Raw genomic sequence first — 18,468 nt, 5'->3', positions numbered from 1 at the left:
ATGCAACTCCCACGGGTTGTGATAAGAACAGTTTAGTAACTAAGGTATAACACAAATCACTACTGCTACCACCAATAATAACAATGGTAAAGGAAATAACAAGAGGAAAGAATACAACACCTCAACACCAGCCGACCAATAACTCGCCCCACTCCCCCCAGCCGAGCACCGACCGATACCTCATCCAACCCTCCAGTCCCTAGCCCTTATGGGTAACTTTCTGTTACATCCTGGGCAAGATGTGCTCTGGTATGTAATACCTCTTTGGTCAGTTTGAGTCAGGTGTCCTGTCTCTGCTTTCTCCCGGCCTCCCCTCCTCCCTGGCAGAGCATGAGGCTCAGAAAGTCCTTGGCCAGACCAAACATTTGAGCAGCAACTGAAAACATCAGCATTATCAGCGCTGTTCCCAGGCCAAAAAATGAAAACACAGCACTGCACTAGCTACTAAGAAGGAGAAAAATAACTGCTGCTGCTGAACCCAGGACAGTATTCCCCCCTTACTCCGTACCATTCACGTCATGCTCAGATCCCACATTTTCAATATACCATCACTCTTATCTCAGTGCACTCTTAGTGCATGGACCAGTCCCTATAAAGCTGCTGAGTCCATCTGATTCATGATGTCAGGCTCTATCTCTTATAACAGTCTCTCAGAGCAGGAGAGGCTGTGTGCAGTGTTCACTCTCGTGAATAACATGGTCAATAGTGTCCATTGCTAAGTCCACCCCTCACCATGAGTCCACCTCTATGTTGCATCTCTGCCCTGATGGCCTGAAGTGCCATGGGCCCACCAGGCTCAGAATAATTCACTGTCCCCTTCAGCAGTTTCTGCAGCTTGTTGCTGGGGACTCCATAGAGCTGCCTTCCATTTCTGACGCTTCCAAAGCACTGGAGGGGCCCAGAGGACCAGATACTCGCTCATACTGTCCCATACACCCTGCCACTCATGACTGTCCAGCCTTGGGGAAGATCTCTTGGTCCTCCCATATCATCGTCTAATCCCAGACAAGACCCAAACCTGACTCTGCTTAACTTTCGAGATCAGACACAATGGTAGTGGGTAGAACACACTCTGTGTGTGTGCCAACATGCTGATCCCCATCACAATCAGCAGGCAGGTCCCAAGGGTACCCAAAGCCCATTTAACACCTTCAGAACTCTCAAATGATTCTGCTGTACTTGTCCCTGGGGCTCGTGCAGCTGCTGTGCTTGCCGGCTCTCCCACCACCAGCTTCTCTTTTCCTGGGTTCAGCTCTTCCTCCTCTGCTTTGCTGGGAAATGCTGCGTGGGCTCCTGCATCCTCCTGGGGCTCGGCGGGCGGCTTCCGGGGAATGCTCTCGGCCGTCCCGGGGCTGGGCTCGGCCGCGGGTCTCGGCTCCTCCGCGGGGCTCGGCTCCTCCGCGGGGCTCGGCTCCTCGGCAGCCTCCTCCCGCTGCTCTGCAGCCGCCTTCCTCCCGGCCTCCAGCCCCGCTCCCGCCGCCGCCTGGTCCCCGGGGCAGCTCTCCCGGGCCGCTTCGGCAGCCGCCGGCTCCCGGAGCCGCTCCCCCTCGGCTCCCCGCAGCCTCACGAAGACGGAGGCGAGAACAAGGGCCAGGAGAGTGAAGAGCAGCGGGACGGCCAGGTACAAGTCCACGGCCACGTCCATCTCGCCCTGCTGCCGGAGCCCGCCCGGATTACAAGTCATTGCCATAAAGTACAGTGTGACAAGAACCTTAGCCCAAGCCCCCCATCTGATAAACACTAACACCGCGAATACCAGCCCTAAGTAATGTACTACATTCTGAAACTCTGAGATCAAGAGAAACAACTTTGAGAGCCAATAAATCAGCATTGTGACGACTATTAATCTGATCCTCTCTGTTGTTATCTCAACCCTTCGTGCCCCACGTTGGGCGCCAAAAAAGAACTGTCGTGGTTTAAACTCAACCACAAAAGCTCTTTCACTCACTCCCCCCCCTTTTCTCTGTCTCCCTCTTTCTTTCCTCCCCCCCCCCCCGACCCTTCCCATCCCTCCGGGGATTATCAACAATAATATTACATTGTACTTGATTTCAGTTCCTGAACTGTTCTCATCTCAACCTGCGGGTTTTACATTGTTCCCATTCTCCTCCCCATCCCAGCCAGCTGCTGAGCAAGCAGCTACTGCTGCTGAGTTCCAGGCTGGGTTTCAACACTGACCCTGTCCTGAACCCTTTGCTGTGGCAGCAGGGGCTGGACATTTGCACTCTTGGAGCTGGGCTCTTTGTATGATCACGGAGCTGGAAGCAGCATTCTTAGGCTCAGCATGTGCAGCTGCCAGTGTTGCTGTGTGGGGAGTGAGTGGAAGTGATAAGATTTGCAGGAAAATGAGCTTGGGAACGAGCTCTGAGGCCTTGGTGCTTGACAAGCCCTGGGGTGATGAGTTGGAACCTTGAAGGACAGGGAAGGTAAGCAAGCAAGCCTTCGGAGGATGGGCCAGGATGTAGTTGTGGCAGGAATCTCAGTTGGAGGCCAGAGGATGTGGGGGTTGTGAGAGGGTCTGCAACATTGTGATTGGACTATTTGCCTGGAGAGTTTCACAGTGGCCAGTGAGATTGAACGTTGCATGTATGTGCAGCTTGGGAAAGTACCGAACAAGGGGATAAAAGGGGCTTGGTGGTAATAAACGAGGATTTGAGTCTCTGCATCAACTTGAATCCATGTCGTGAAATGCCACATTGCTGGGGCTGGTGCAGTGCTTGTCAAGGGCAGGGAAGGCTCAGCAACAGCTCCTGTCCTGGCACTGTTGCTGTGGGAACACAAGGGCTCCCGTGGGCATTGCTGCAGTCAGGATTGTGCAGGTGTGGCCAGAGCCCATCAGCTCCTTCCCACCTTGCGCAATGGCCGGTGGAGTTCTGAGCTGTGCCTGCACCTGCCAGGGCCTTGGTCACCTTCCAGAATGCATTGCCAGAGCCCAGCAGTGCAGTGGAGTCTTCCACGATGCCTGGCACTGGCCAGGCCTTTACCAGAGCCCACCAGCATCCCTCCTGCCTTCCGCAATGACCAGTGGGCTTCTGCGGGCTCTGCCTGAGCCAGTCAGGTCCCCTTGTGCTGAGCTCCCTGTGACAGCACCAGCAGCTGAACTGCCCTGACACCTTCTCAGCACCTCTGACCAGCAGCTCCTGCACACAGAAGGCTCCTGCTTTGCCCCCAGCACCTCTGCATGCAGAGGTGAGCTCCAAGCACACGAACAAGCCCATTGCCTCCACCTCACTCTGTTCCTACTCCCTGTTCCTACAGCTGGGATGGCACCAGCACATCTACTGACAGATTCTCCTCCCTTTACAGCACACACCCACAATGTGTTTCAAGCCAACACTAAAACAGGATTAAAAAGTCAAAGAATATGTACCTGGATGTGCATGGCAGCCAGGGGAGATGCAGCCTCCCAAGGGAGGGGTCTCCTCTGCACTGGTTACTGCAGGGCTCTTGCTCGTGCTCATGGCCACTGGGCTGGGAATGGGTGAATTTTAAGGTCCCTTCTACCGCAAACCAGTCTGCGACTGTATGACTGTAAAATACGCTCTGCATTTTCATGCAGAAGGGTTCTCACCAGGATCACCCAGGATCACGTGCAGACATTTGCGCAGGAACATCCTGTCTCTGCTGGTGGCCACGGAAGAGGCCAGTGGAGACCATTCTGGACAGGTCAGGCCTGGAAAACAGCTGGGATCAAGGGCAGCGTCGCAACATACTCTAAAAGAAGACCTACGGGTAAGGCTCTGCAGCCTCTCCTTTCCCCTGCACAACCCTTGGCTTTCAGCCCCACAGCAGAGCCCTTTTGCAGCAACTTCTCAGCTGAGACAAGAAGGCACAAAAGCACAAAATGAAATATAAACCTTTGTGAAAAGTGGAATCAGTTTTAAGTAGCGTTATGTTTGTTGGCTTTGTAACTGTAGCAATGGAAAATAACTGAGGTACATGAAGATAAATATTTATAGTTGACATAATTTTAGGTCCTTATGACCTTAGTGCAAAAAGTGTAAGACAAACAGGATAGAAAAACAGAACCTAGGGATGGGAGTATCTGGGACTAACAGATGTCCAGGATGGATGCAGTTAAACTAACTGTAAGTAGAAGGAAAGGATGATTGCTATGTCTGTGGTGTTAATGAACCCATTGAACTGGTGTAAGCATCTACTGGCGAATATCCTGAACTAGCAGGTGTCCAGGACAGGTGCAGTTAAACTAACTTGTAAGTAGGACAGGATGATTGCTGTGTTGATACACACATTGACTCCACAACTCGTTAAAGTGGTAAAGTAGTACGCTTTATTCAGCGCTGAGGTGCATGGGGATAGCTCCTCCAAAGTATGCACACCCAGGGTAGTATTTCCTTTACATTTATTCTCTTAAGGTATACATATGCATTAGATTACTGATATGCCTATACACATTTAGTATCTATCCCCGCTTCTTATTATAGTGAGCTAGAAGGTCCTTTGCACCTGCTCAGTACCCCCTTCTGGTCATGGGCAGGGGTCTCAAGAAGAAGTAAATGAGTCTTCCTCCTATGGGCAGGGGTCTTCAAGATGAAGTAAATGAGTCTTCCTCTTCTTAAACTTTTCACCTTTTAATCTTCACGCATAGCCTTAGGGTTTGGTCGGTATCCCAGCCATAAACCGTCTGCTTCTCCCCGTATCAATAGACTCAGGCATCCGCTTTTCCTTGTCAATAGTTGCTTATCGGTAGAACCAGAACTCTTCTTCTCCCCTTATCAGTAGTTTGTGCCTTTGTTCTGCTTAGTAGGCATGATAGGTGTTTACAACAGACAATATTTTTGTTTAAGCAAGTATGTCGGTTAACCCCCTGCATCAGTGTCTGTAATGTTAAGCTGGTGTAAACATTTACTGCCCATGCTTCAAAGGCTGCCAGAAGTTATGAAGATTGTTGGAAGAAGTAAACGACCCTCAGAGACCACTGCCAAATTTTTGTACACATGTGGGAAACTTTCTGGAAAAATGAATATGTATGTATGCCCTGTGAATAAGGATGGCTTGTGCAGCAATACGGCAACACACGTTAGGAGGAGCTATCCCCCGTGTCTCCTGGAGCCGCAATAAAGAATACCTGCTTGTCAACTTCAACTTTGTTGGCAAGTTTGTTCCTGATGTTTTCTCCGAATCACTGGTCTTGCTGTTCGCTTGCAGCTTCCAAAAGCAGTTCTGCCTCTGCAAAGGCACTATGACACTGGGCGGCGTGGGTGGATAGAGTCAGAGTCTACGCCATTAAAGAGAGGGTGCAAAGGGGCTAGGTGCTTCACGTATGTGGTAGCAGCAGAGGGGGATTGCGGAGGGGAGAGGTTGAGGTGGAGGTGGAATGGATCCAGGTGGGAGTGGGGTCAGCGGGCCTGTAGCAGGGATTGAGTGGGAAGGGCAGGGCTGTGGGTTGGGATCGAGCTAGTTGGCAGGTCGGGAGCAGGGATGCAGTGGGGTGAGGTGGGCTGGGTTGTGCCAGGAGGGGACGGGAAGCGGGTTCTGACCCAGCAGGGAAGTGCAGGCAGGGATGGAGCCCACGCTGGGGCACTTGCTGGGCATGCCGGGGATGGCGGCAGGACTATCGTGTCCCACCAGGGATGGGCTCTCAGGAGGCTGAACCGAGGTCCTGTGCTTTTGGTCCAGGGGTGCCAAGAGCAGGCCGCTCCTTGAGGAAAGCTGCTCTATGCCCCTTCGCATCAGGTAAAGATCTGATCCACCCACCTTATGTGTCCCGTGCACACTGTGTGTGTGCAGGCCAAGAGAGAACTGCCGCACTCCTGAACCAGTTTTGGGCAACCCAGCCCCAGTTTTGGGCACAGCCCCAGAGAGAGCATGGATTAAGGAACCCCTGCTGTGCTGAATCAGCACTGTGTTGATGACCAGTGTAAGAGATGTTTCTGGAAAATTAAAGGGTTGGTTACAGAAGGAAATACTTCCTGTGCAGACGTTTCCTGCAGTTCCCAAGATCCAGAGTGTATCTTTTTATGTTACAAAATGTTATTGTATCTAACTGCAATTTGCCATTCTTGAATTGTGTGACATGATAATGACTGTGTAAATTATGTTGTAAGTCATGTTTGGCACCTGTTTTATAGGTGATATTATTAATGCATACAAAATCTGAGATAAGCTTAAGCAATGGCTGTCTTGCTTTAGCTCTTTGCAGGACATCTTGTATCTATTTAGTTGGCTGCACTGAAACAAGAGGCTGGCTCCAATGTGCCATTAGGGTGGAGAGACTTCCCTGTGACTCACTCCTACCATGGAGCACTGATGTATGATGCTAAAGCCGTTTCCCTGGAAGACGCGGGAACCAGACTTGAGCAAGGAAGGTCAAAGTGAAATGAAAGCAACTGCTCATCTCAGGCTTTGCTCACAGTTTGCTCACAACGAGGAGGAGAGTACGCTGGAATTGGGATGGTTGTTAGGACCTTGCTCCTTTCCAATGTGAAAATCTGGGAATGAGAATTAACACTTTAAATAATCTGGTGTTGTCTTTTGAAAGAGAAACAAATGAGAACAGGAATCACATTCAAAGACTGTATCTCTCAATGCATTCTTCTGTTCAGAAGCATTATCTTCTGCCTTTTTGTTTTTGTTCTTTGAAGAGCACTGTGGAGAAAGTGGCGGCTTGCTTTGTCCCAGTTCCTCAGGTGATCCCACTTGGAATCCCTTTTCCAGGGAAGGCTAACCATGAAGTAGGCACATATATGCTTCTAGAAATGAAATCAGGTCTGAATAAGAGCTTTGAATCCAGGTAAAATCTTGTTTTATGTGTTCATGTGAAACCTTGAGCCTCGACTCTTTTGTTTGTGTTTCATGGTGGTATTTATGAGGACACATTTCATTAAGGAACTTACAAAATTAACCAACATGTTTAAATACACCAACTCTACTTGCATTTAATTTTATGCATCCAAAGAATATTATTGACATATGAGTTATTTCATGCATGGCAGCAAGTCTTGATTGCTTCCAATAACAAGCTGCTGCACTTTGCTTTGACTGCAAACAAACAGTATGTGAAAGGATAGTACATCTTATTAATTTCTCATCCATGCCCTCTGTGGATCATTGGCTTTCACCCGCAGCCCAGGAGATAAACATCCGAAGCTGAGAGACCTGGGCTGGTTCAGCCTGGACAAGAGAAGGCTCCTTAAGGGGAGATCTTAGAGCAGCTCCAGTCCCTAAAGGGGCTACAAGAAACCTGGACAGGGGCTTTGAAGAAGGGCCTGTAGGGACAGGACAAGGGGAATGGTTTTAACCTTCCAGAGAGGAGATTGAGGTGAGCTCTTAGGCAGTTCTTCCCTGTGAGGATGCTGAGGTGCTGGGACAGGGTGCTCAGAGAAGCTGTGGCTGCCCCATCACTGGCAGTGTTCAAGGCCAGATTGAGCACAGAGGCTTGGAGCAAGCTGCTCTAGTGGAAGGTGTCCCTACCTGTGGCAGGGGGTTGGAGCTGGATGAGCTTTAAAGTCCCTTCCAACCAAACCAGTCTGGGATTCCATGATTATATGATTTTGTTCAATACCTTTATCATTGGATGAAATTCTTAAATGATGGGCAAAATGAACCACAGATTTCTTCAAGTGCCATATATGTTAGTAAGGGTAAGACTGGAAAAGTAAATTGAGTTTTCTTCGCCAGTGTCAGGAAACATGACCAAATTCAGGTTCCTCTTCATGCTACAACAACCACCACTTTGTCTTCAGGACCTGCATATGCATCTTGCGCCAGTGCTAACCAGTGCAGTTAGTTAGTAACCACTGTTTGTGTCATACCTGTAGGAGATCCTTCATGTCTCAAACCTCAAATGGTGATCAAAAAGCTCCTCCTGGGCTTCTTCAGCACACAGTGAGCTTACCAACTGTGAAACACATTGCTATCGCTAATCGCTTTATCTCCATTTCAATAAAAACTCTCCGGTGCCCACTCTCTGCTGAGCTGCAGCAGAGTGAGAAGAAAGGTAAAGTTTGGACTCTGCAAGCAGAGCAGAAGAGCCAGGAGGTAAAGCTTCTTCTGGGCATTTCAGCACACAATGAGCTTTGCAACTGTGACACACATTGCTGACACGCCTCACTTTCCAACAGGAAAGTCCATTTTAATCCAGCCTCTACAATGCCTGCTCTTGTTTGAGCAGCTGCAGAGTGAGTATAGCACTAACGTTTGGTGTCTGATAACACAGTCAAAGAGTAATGTCAGAAAGCTTCTGCTGGGAATCTCCAGCACACAGTCAGATTTGCAACAGTGACACACATATCGCTGTCACTCTTCACTTTATCTCACAGAACTGACCACCCCCAAGTCCTTCTCTGCAGGGCCGCTCTGAATCTCTTCTTTGCCCAATCTGTAGCTGTGTCTGGGATTGCTCCAACCCACGTGTAGGACCTTGCACTTTTCTTGGTTGAACTTCATAAGGTTGGCATCAGCCTACCTCACAAGCGTGTCAAGGTCCCTCTGGATGGAATCCCTTCCCTCCAGCTTATCAACCGGACCACACAGCTTGGTGTCATCGGCAAACTTGCTGAGGGCGCACTCAATACCGCTGTCCTTGTCAGCGATGAAGATGTTAAGACCGGTCTCAACACCGATCCCTGAGGGACACCACTCGTTACCGGTCTTCAGCTGGACATCGAGACATTGACCACAACTCTTTGTGTGCGGTCATCCAGCCAGTTCTTTATCCACTGAGTGGTCCATCCATCAAATTGATATCTCACCAATTTAGAGAGAAGGATGTTGTGTGGGACAGTGTCAAATACTTTGTACAAGTCCAAGTAGATGACATCAACTGCTTTACGCTTGTCCATCAATTCTGTAGCCCCATCATAGAAGGCCACCAAATTGGTCAGGCAGGATTTCCCCTTAGTGAAGCCATGCTGGCTGTCACCAAGCACCTTGTTGTTTTTCATGTGTCTTAGCATGCCTTCCAGAAGAATGTGCTCCAAGATTTTACCAGGCACAGAGACTGTGTGAGTGAGACTGACTGGTCTGTAATTCCCCGGGTTTTCCATTTTCCCCTTCTTGAAAATGGGGTTATATTTCCCTTTTTCCAGTCGTGGGGAACTTCACCTGACTGCCATGATTTTTCAGATATGATGGACAGTGGCTTAGCAGCTTCATTCGCCAGCTGCTTCAGGACCCGCGGATGGATTCCATCAGGCTCCATGGACTTGTGCGCATTCAGATTTTGAGATGGTCTCAAACCAGATCCTCTCCTACAGTGGGCCCAAGGTTTTCATTCTCACAGTCCCTGCGTCTACCTTCTAAGACCTGTGTGGTGCAGTCCGAGCCTTTGCCAGTGAAGACCGAGGCAAAGAAGTCATTCAGAACCTCGGCTTTCTCCAAATACTGTGTAGCCAGTTCTCCCAAGAGCTTCCTCAGGGGGCCTATGTTGTCCCTAGTCTGTTTTTTGTTTGCTATGTACCTGTAGAATCCCTTCCTGTTATCCTTAACATCTCTGGCTAGGTTTAATTCTAATTGGGCCTTAGCCTTCCTAACCTGGTCCCTAGCTTCCCCGACAACATCCCTGTACTCTACCCAGGCAGCCTGTCCTTGCCTCCATTTTTTATAAGCCTCTTTTTTCCTTTGATTTTTCCTCAGCAGCTCCTTATCCAACCAAGGAGGTCTCCTGGCCCTCCTGCTGCACTTCCTTCCTGTTGGGATGCAGCACTCCTGAGCTTGTAGCAGGTGATCCTTGAATATCAACCAAGAGTTTTGGGACCTTCTTCACTCCAGGGCTATATCCCATGGAACCTTACTAAGCAGGCTCCTGAAGAGGCCAAAGTCTGCTCTTTTGAAGTCCAGGGCAGTGAGCTTGCTACACACTCTTCTCACTGTCCTGGGGATATCAAATTCGACCCTCTTGTGATCGCTGCATCCAAGGCTGCCCTGGAGTACCACATTCTCAACAAGCCCTTCCCTGTTGGTGAGCACAAGTTCAAGCATGGCACCTCTCCTTGTTGGCTCCTCTATTACTTGCAGAAGGAAGCTGTCTTCCACACAATCGAGGAACCTCCTGGATTACTTGTACCATGCAGTACCATCGTTCCAACAGATAGCCCACAATGAGGTTTGCAACAGTGACACACACTTTGCTATAGCTAATAGCTTTATCTCTTAAAAGTCCATTTGAATCCAACCTCTCCGGTGCCCGCTCTCTGCTGAGCAGCAGCAGAGTGAGTACGGCACGGAAATTTGGACTCTGCTACCACAGTGGAAGAGCCAGGCCAGAAAGCTGCTTCTGGGCATCTTCTTTCACAGTCAGATTTGCAACTGTGACACACTCATTGCTGTCACTCCTCACTTTATTTCCTAAAACTGCATTTGAATGCAACCTCTCCGGTGCCCACTCTCTGCTGAACAGCAGCAGAGTGAGAAGAACAGTGATGTTTGGACTCTGCTACCACAGTGGAACACCCAGGCCAGAAAACTTCTGCTGGGCATCTTCAGCACGCAGTCAGATTTGCAACTGTGACACACACATTCATGTCGATAACGGTTTTATGTCCTAAAACTCCATTTTATTAAAACATCTTGTGTGCCTGTTCTCTGCTGAGCAGAAGCGGAGTGAGAAGAGCAGTTAACGTTTGGACTCTGCTAACAGAGCCGAACAGCTATGTCAAAATGCTCCTTCTGGTCTTCTTTAGCACACAGTGATCTTTGCAACTGTGACACACACATCATGACTCCTATCGCTAACTGCTTTATCTCCTGAAACTCCATTTCAATAAAACCTCTCCATTGATCGCTCTCTGCTGCGCAGCAGCAGAGTAAGCAGAACAGTGAAGTTTGAACTCTGCTACCACATTTGAAGAGCCATGCCAGAAAGCTTCTGCTGGGCATCTTCAGCACACAGTCAGATTTGCAACTGTGACACACACATTGCTGTCACTCCCCGCTTGATCTCATAAAACTGCACTTGAATACAACCTCTCTGGTTCCCACTTTCTGCTGAGCAGCAGCAGAGAGAGCAGAACACTGAAGTTTCGACTCTGTCAACAAAGCCAAGGAACCAGGCCAGAAAGCCGCTTCTGATCAGCGCACAGTGAGCTTTGCAACTGTGACACATACATAGCAATCACTAATTTCTTTACCTCCTAAAACTCCATTTCAATAAAACTCTCTGGTGCCTGCTCTCTGCTGAGCAGTAGCAGAGAGAAAGTAACGTTAGGAGTCTGCAAACAGAGCAGAAGAGCCAGGAGGGAAAGCTTCTTCTGAGCATTTTCAGCACTCAGCGAGCTTTGCAATTGTGACACATAAGTTGCTGTTGCTCCTCACTTTCCTACCTCAAAGTAAAACTGAATCCAGCAACTCCAGTGCCTGCTCTCTGTGAGCAGCAGCAGAGTGAGTAGAGCAGTGAAGCTTGGACTCTGCTAAAACAGCATAAGACCCTGGAGGGAAAGTTCCTGCTGATCATATTCAGCACACAGTGAGCTTTGCAACTGTGACGCACATTGCTGACACGCCTCACTTTCCTACAGCAATGTCCATTTTAATCCAACCTCTACAATGCCTGCTCTTGTTTGAGCAGCAGCAGAGTGAGTATAGCACTAACGTTTGGTCCCTGATAACACAGTCAAAGAGCCAGGAGTGAAAGATGTTGCTGGGCATCTTCAGCAAACAGTCAGATTTGCAACAGTGACACACACGTCGCTGTCACTCTTCACTTCATCTCACAAAACAGTGTTTGAATCTAACCTCTCAGGTTTCCGGTCTCTGTGAGCAGCAGCAGAGCGAGCAGAACAGTGAAATCTGGACTCTGCTACCACAGTTGAAGAGCCAGGCCAGAAAGCTGCTTTTGAAAAGCACACAGTGAGGTTTGCAACAGTGACGCACACACTACTATAGCTAACAGCTTTATCTCTTAAAAGTCCATTTGAATCTATCCTCTCCTGTGCCCACTCTCTGCTGAGCAGCAGAAGAGTGAGCAGAACAGTGATGTTTGGACTTTGCTACTACAGCCGAAGAGCCAGGAGGGAAAGCTTCTGTTGGTCATCTTCAGCACACAGTCAGATTTGCAACTGTGACACACACATTGCTGTCGCTCCTCACTTTCCTAACTCAAAGTCCATTTGAATCCAACATCTCCGGTGCCTTGTGTCGGCTGAGAACAGCAGAGTAGAGCTCGAACGTTTGAACTCTGGTCCCACAGGAAAAGAGCCAGGTTTGAAAGATGTTGCTGGGCATATTCACCACACCGTGAGCTTTGCTAGGGTGACACTCACATGCTGTCTCTCCTCACTTTCCTACCTCAAAGTGTATTTGAATCCAACATCTCCGGAGCCTGCTTTCGGCTGGGCACAGCAGATTGAAGCACAAACGTTTGAACTCTGCTGCCACAGGAAAAGAGCCAGGTTTGAAAGTTGTTGCTGGGCATCTTCAGCACACAGTGAGCTTAGCGAGTGTGACACATGCTGCCTCTCTTCACTTTCCTACCTCAAAGTGCATTCAAATCCAACATCTCCGGTGCCTGATCTCGGCTGAGCACAGCAGAGCAAAGCACGAATGTTTGAACTTTGCTGCCACAGGAAAAGAGTCAGGAGTGAAAGTTGTTGCTGGGCATCTTCAGCACACAGTGAGCTTTGCAGGGATGACACAGACATGCGGTCTCTCCTCATTTTGCTACCTCAAAGTGCATTTGAATCCATCTTACTCGGTGCCTGCTCTCGGCTGAGCACAGCAGAGTAGGTTACAATCTTTTAAACTCTGCTTGCACTCCTAAAGAGCCAGGAGTGAAAGATCTCCCTCGCCATCTTCAGCACACAGTGAGCTTTACAAGGGAGGCACACACATTGCTGTCTCTCCTCACGTTCTTACCTCAAAGTGCATTTTAATCCAACATCTCTGGTTCCTGGTGCTCTCTGAGCACAGCAGATTAAAGCAAGTACGTTTTAACTCTGCTCCCAGAGCTGCAGATCCAGGTGTTAATGATGTTGCTGGGCATGTTCAGCACGCGGGGAGATTTGCAAGGGTGACAGACTCATTGGTGTCTCTCCTCACTTTCTTACCTTAAAGTGCATTTGAATCCAACATCTCTGGTGCCTGGTGCTCTCTGAGCACACCAGAGTAAAGCACGAACGCTTGAACGCTGCTCCCACAGGAAAAGAGTCAGGAGTGAAGTATGCTGCTGGGCGTGTTCAGCACACAGTGCACTTTGCAAGGGTGAAACACACGGTGCTGTCACTTCTCACTTTCTACCTCAAAGTGCATTGGAATCCAACATCTCCGGTGCTTGCTGCCAGATGAGCACTGCAAGGTAAAGCACGAACGTTTGAACTCTGCTCCCAGATACAAAGGGGCAGGAGTGAAAGATGCTGCTGGGCATCCTCAGCAGAGTGTGAGATTTGCAATGGTGACAAATACATTCTTGTCTCTCCTCACTTTCCTACCTCAAAGCGCATTTGAATCCAACTTCGATGCCTGGTATGGGCTGAGAACAGCACTGTAAAGCACGAACGTTTGAACTCTGCTCCCAAAGGAAAAGTACCAGGAGTGAAAGATCTCTCTCGCCATCTCCAGCACACAGAGATCTTTGCAAGGATGACACACACGTTGCTGTCTCTCCTCTCTTTCCTACCTCAAAGTGCATTTGAATCCAACATCTCCGGTGCCTGCTCTCTGCTGAGCAAAGCAGAGTAAAGCACAAACGTTTGAACTCTGCTTCACGAGCTAAAGAGGCAGGAGTGAAATATGTTGCTGGGCATGTTCAGCACACAGTGAGCTTTGAAGGGTGACACACATATTGCTGCCGCGCCTCATTTTCCTACCTCGAAGTGCATTTGAATTCAACATCTCTGGTGCCTGGGGCCGGCTGAGCACAGCAGAGTAAAGCTCAAACTTTTGAACTCTGCTACCACAGGAAAACATCCAGCTTTGAAAGTTGTTGCTGGGCATCTTCAGCACACATTGAGCTCTGAAGGGTTACACACACATTGCTGTCTCTCCTCACTTTCCTACCCTAAAGTGCATTAGAATCCAGCATCTCTGGTGCCTGGTGCCTGCTGAGCACAGCAGGCTGAAGCTCGAACTTTTGAACTCTGCTGCCACAGGAAAAGAGCCAGGTTTGAAACTTGTTGCTGGGCATCTTCAGCACACATTTGGCTTTGAAATCAATCCCGCTGTCCTTGTCAGCGATGAAGATGTTAAGACCGGTCTCAACACCGATCCCTGAGGGACACCACTCGTTACCGCTCTCCAGCTGGACATCGAGACATTGACCACAACTCTTTGTGTGCGGTCATCCAGCCAGTTCTTTATCCACTGAGTGGTCCATCAATCAAATTGATATCTCTCCAATTTAGAGAGAAGGATGTTGTGTGGGACAGTGTCAAATGCTTTGCACAAGTCCAGGTAGATGACATCAACTGCTTTACGCTTTTCCATCAATTCTGTAGCCCCATCATAGAAGGCCACCAAATTGGTGCTTATCCAAACAAGGAGGTCTCCTGGCCCTCCTGCTGCACTTTCTTCCTGTTGGGATGCAGCACTCCTGAGCTTGTAGCAGGTGATCCTTGAATATCAACCAAGAGTCTTGGGCCCCTCTGCACTCCACGGCTATATCCCAAGGAACCTTACTAAGCAGGCTCCTGAAGAGGCCAAAGTCTGCTCTTTTGAAGTCTAGAGCAGTGAGCTTGCTACACGCTCTTCTCACTGTTCTGGGGATCTCAAATTCGACCCTCTTGTGATCGCTGCATCCAAGGCTGCCCTGGAGTACCACATTCTCAACAAGCCCTTCCCTGTTGGTGAGCACAAGTTCAAGCATGGGACCTCTCCTTGTTGGCTCCTCTATTACTTGCTGGAAGCTGTCTTCCACACAATCGAGGAACCTCCTGGATTACTTGTACCATGCAGTACCATCTTCAGCATACAGTCAGATTTGCAACTGTGACACAGATGTTGCCATCACTCCTCACTTTATCTCTTAAAACTGCACTTAAATGCAACCTCTCCGGTGCCTGCTCTCTGCTGAGCAGCAGCAGAGTAAGCAGAACAGTGAAGGTTTTACTATGCTACCACAGCAGAAGAAAAAGGCCAGAAAACTTCTGCTGGTCATCTTCAGCACACAGTCAGATTTGCAACTGTGACACACACATTGCTGTCACTCCCCGCTTGATCTCATAAAACTGCATTTGAGTACAACCTCTCTGGTTCCCACTTTTTGCTGAGGAGCAGCAGAGAGAGCAGAACAGTGAAGTTTGGACTCTGTCAACAAAGCCAAGTAACCAGGCCAGAAAGCCGCTTCTGATCAGCGCACAGTGAGCTTTGCAACTGTGACACACACATAGCAATCACTAATTGCTTTACCTCCTAAAACTACATTTCAATAAAAACTCTCTGGTGCCTGCTCTCTGCTGAGCAGAAGCAGAGTGAAAGTTAAAGTTTGGAGTCTGCAAACAGAACAGAAGAGCCAGGAGGGAAAGCTTCTTCTGAGCATTTTCAGCACTCAGCGAGCTTTGCAACAGTGACACATACGTTGCTGTTGCTCCTCACTTTCCTATCTCAAAGTAAAACTGAATCCAGCATCTTCAGCGCCTGCTCGCTGTGAGCAGCAGCAGAGTGAGAAGAGCAGTGAAGCTTGGACTCTGCTAAAACAGCAGAAGACCCTGGAGGGAAAGTTCCTGCTGATCATATTCAGCACACAGTGAACTTTGCAACTGTGACACACATTGCTGACACGCTTCACTTTCCTACAGGAAAGTCCATTTAAATCCAACCTCTACAATGCCTGCTCTTGTTTGAGCAGCAGCAGAGTGAGTATAGCACTAACGTTTGGTCTCTGATAACACAGTCAAAGAGCCAGGAGTGAAAGATATTGCTGGGCATCTTCAGCACACAGTCAGATTTGCAACTATGACACACATATTGCTATCGCTAATGGTTTTATCTCCTAAAACTCCTATCCAATCCAACGTCTCCAGTGCCCCATCTCTGCTGAGCAGCAGCAGAGTGAATAGAGCACAAAAGTTGCGATTCTGCTAACAGAGGCAAAGAGCTTCGTTAAAAAGAACCTTCAGCACACAGACAGATTTGCAACTGTGACACAAACATTGCTATTGCTAGCTAATTTATCTTCTAAAACCCCATTTAAATAAAACTGATACTGCGCCTGCTCTCTGCTAAGCAGCAGCCGAGTGAGAAGAGCAATAATGTGTGGCCTCTGCAAAAAGAGCCGAAGAACCAGGAAGGAAAGCTTCTGGGCATCTTCAGCACACAGCGAGCTTTGCAATTGTGACACATTGATGTCACTCCTCACTTCTTCTCCTAAAACTGCATTTGAATCCAATCTCTCTGGTTCCCGCTCTCTGTGAGCAGTAGCAGAGTGAGCAGAACAATGAAGATTGGACTCTGCTACCACTGTAGAAGATCAAGGCTCCAGGCCATCTTGAGCACACAGTGAGCTTTGCAACTGGGACACACACATTGCTGTCACTTCTTATATTCCTACTTCCAAGTAAAACTGAATCCAACATCTCACACAGTCAGATTTGCTACAGTGACACAAACATTGCTGTCTCTCCTCACTTTCCTAACTCTAAGGCCATTTGAATCCAACATCTCCGGTGCCTGGTGTCGGCTGAGAACAGCAGAGTACATCACGAACGTTTGAATTCTGCTCCCAGATCCGAACAGCCAGAAGTGAAAGATGGGGGGCATCTTCAGCACACAGAGAGCTTTGCAACGGTGACAAACACACTGCTGTCACTCCTCACTTTCCTACCTCAAATTCCATTTGAATCTAACATCTCTGCTTCCTGCTCTCAGCTGAGCACACTAGAGTAGAGGACGAAACTTTGAAGTCTGCTCTCAAACCTGAAGAGCCAGGAGAGAAAGATCTGGCTGGGCATCTTCAGCACACAGTGAGCTCTGCAACAGTGACACACATTCTTGTAGCTCCTCACTTTCCTACCTCAAAGTCCATTTGAATCCAACAACTCCGGTGCCTGCTCTCGGCTGACCAGAGCAGACCACGAGCATTAGATCTCTGCTCCTAGAGCCAAACAGCCATGTTTGAAAGATCTGGCTGGGCATCTGCAGCACACAATGAGCTTTGCAACGGTGGCACACACATTGTTATCTCCTCACTTTCCTTCCTCAAAGTCCATTTTAATCCAACATCTCAGGTGCCTGTCTCATTTGAGAACAGCACAGAAGTGCACGAACATTTGAACTCTACTCTCAAAGCCAAAGAGCCAGGTTTGAATGATCTGTCTGGGAACCTGCAGCACACAGTGAGCTTTGCAAGGGTAACGCTCACTTACTGTCTCTCCTCAGTTTCCTACCTCAAAGTGCATTTGAATCCAACATCTCCGGTGCCTGCTTTCGGCTGAGCACAGCAGATTAAAGCACGAACGTTTGAACTCTTCTGCCTCAGGAAAAGGGTCAGGTTTGAAAGATGTTGCTGGGCATGTTCAGCACACCGTGAGTTTTGCTAGGGTGACACTCACATGCTGTCTCTCCTCATTTTCTTACCTCAAAGTGCATTTGAATCCAACATCTCTGGTGCCTGCTCTCTGCTGAGCACAGCAAAGCACGAACTGTTGTACTCTGCTGCCACAGGAAAAGCCTGGTTTGAAAGTTCATGCTGGGCATCTTCAGCACACAGTGAGCTTTGCAAGGGTGACACACACATGCGGTCTCTCCTCAATTTGCTACCTCAAAGTGCATTTGAATCCATTTTACTCGGTGACTGCTCTCGGCTGAGCAGAGCAGGGTAGGTCACAAGCCTTTAAACTCTGCTTCCAGACCTAAAGAGCCAGGAGTGAAAAATCTCCCTCGCCATCTTCAGCACACAGTGAGCTTCGCAAGGGTGACACACACATTGCTGTCTCTCCTCACTTTCCTGCATCAAAGTGCATTTGAATACAAAATCACCGGTGCCTGCTCTCGGCTGAGCACAGCAGATTAAAGCACGAACGTTTGAACTCTGCTGCCACAGGAAAAGAGCCAGGTTTGAAAGTTGTTGCTGGGCTTCTTCAGCACACTGATTTTTGCTAGGGTGACACACACATTGCTGTCTCTCCTCACTTTCCTACTCAAAGTGCATTTGAATCCAACATCTCCGGGCCTGCTCTCGGCTCAGCACAGCACAGCAAAGCACGAACGTTTGAACTCGGTTGCCACAGGAAAAGAGTCAGGTTTGAATGTTGTTGCTGGGCATCTTCAGCACACAGTGAGCTTTGCAAGGGTAACGCTCACATGCTGTCTCTTCTCACTTTCCTACCTCAAAGTGTATTTGAATCCAACATCTCCGGAGCCTACGTTCGGCTGAGCCCAGCACAGCAAAGCACAAACGTTTGTACGTTTGTTCCTCCCACAGGAAAAGAGCCAGGTTTGAAAGTTGTTGCTGGGCATCTTCAGCACACAGTTAGCTTTGCAAAGTAACGCTCACATGCTATCTCGCCCCACTTTCCTACATCAAAGTGCATTTGCATCCAACATCTCTAGTGCCTGCTTTCGGCTGAGCACAGCAGA

The sequence above is a fragment of the Lathamus discolor genome, chromosome 12 (genome assembly GCF_037157495.1).
Source record: "Lathamus discolor isolate bLatDis1 chromosome 12, bLatDis1.hap1, whole genome shotgun sequence".
Classification (NCBI taxonomy): Eukaryota; Metazoa; Chordata; class Aves; order Psittaciformes; family Psittacidae; genus Lathamus; species Lathamus discolor.
This window is presented reverse-complemented; position numbering follows the sequence as displayed.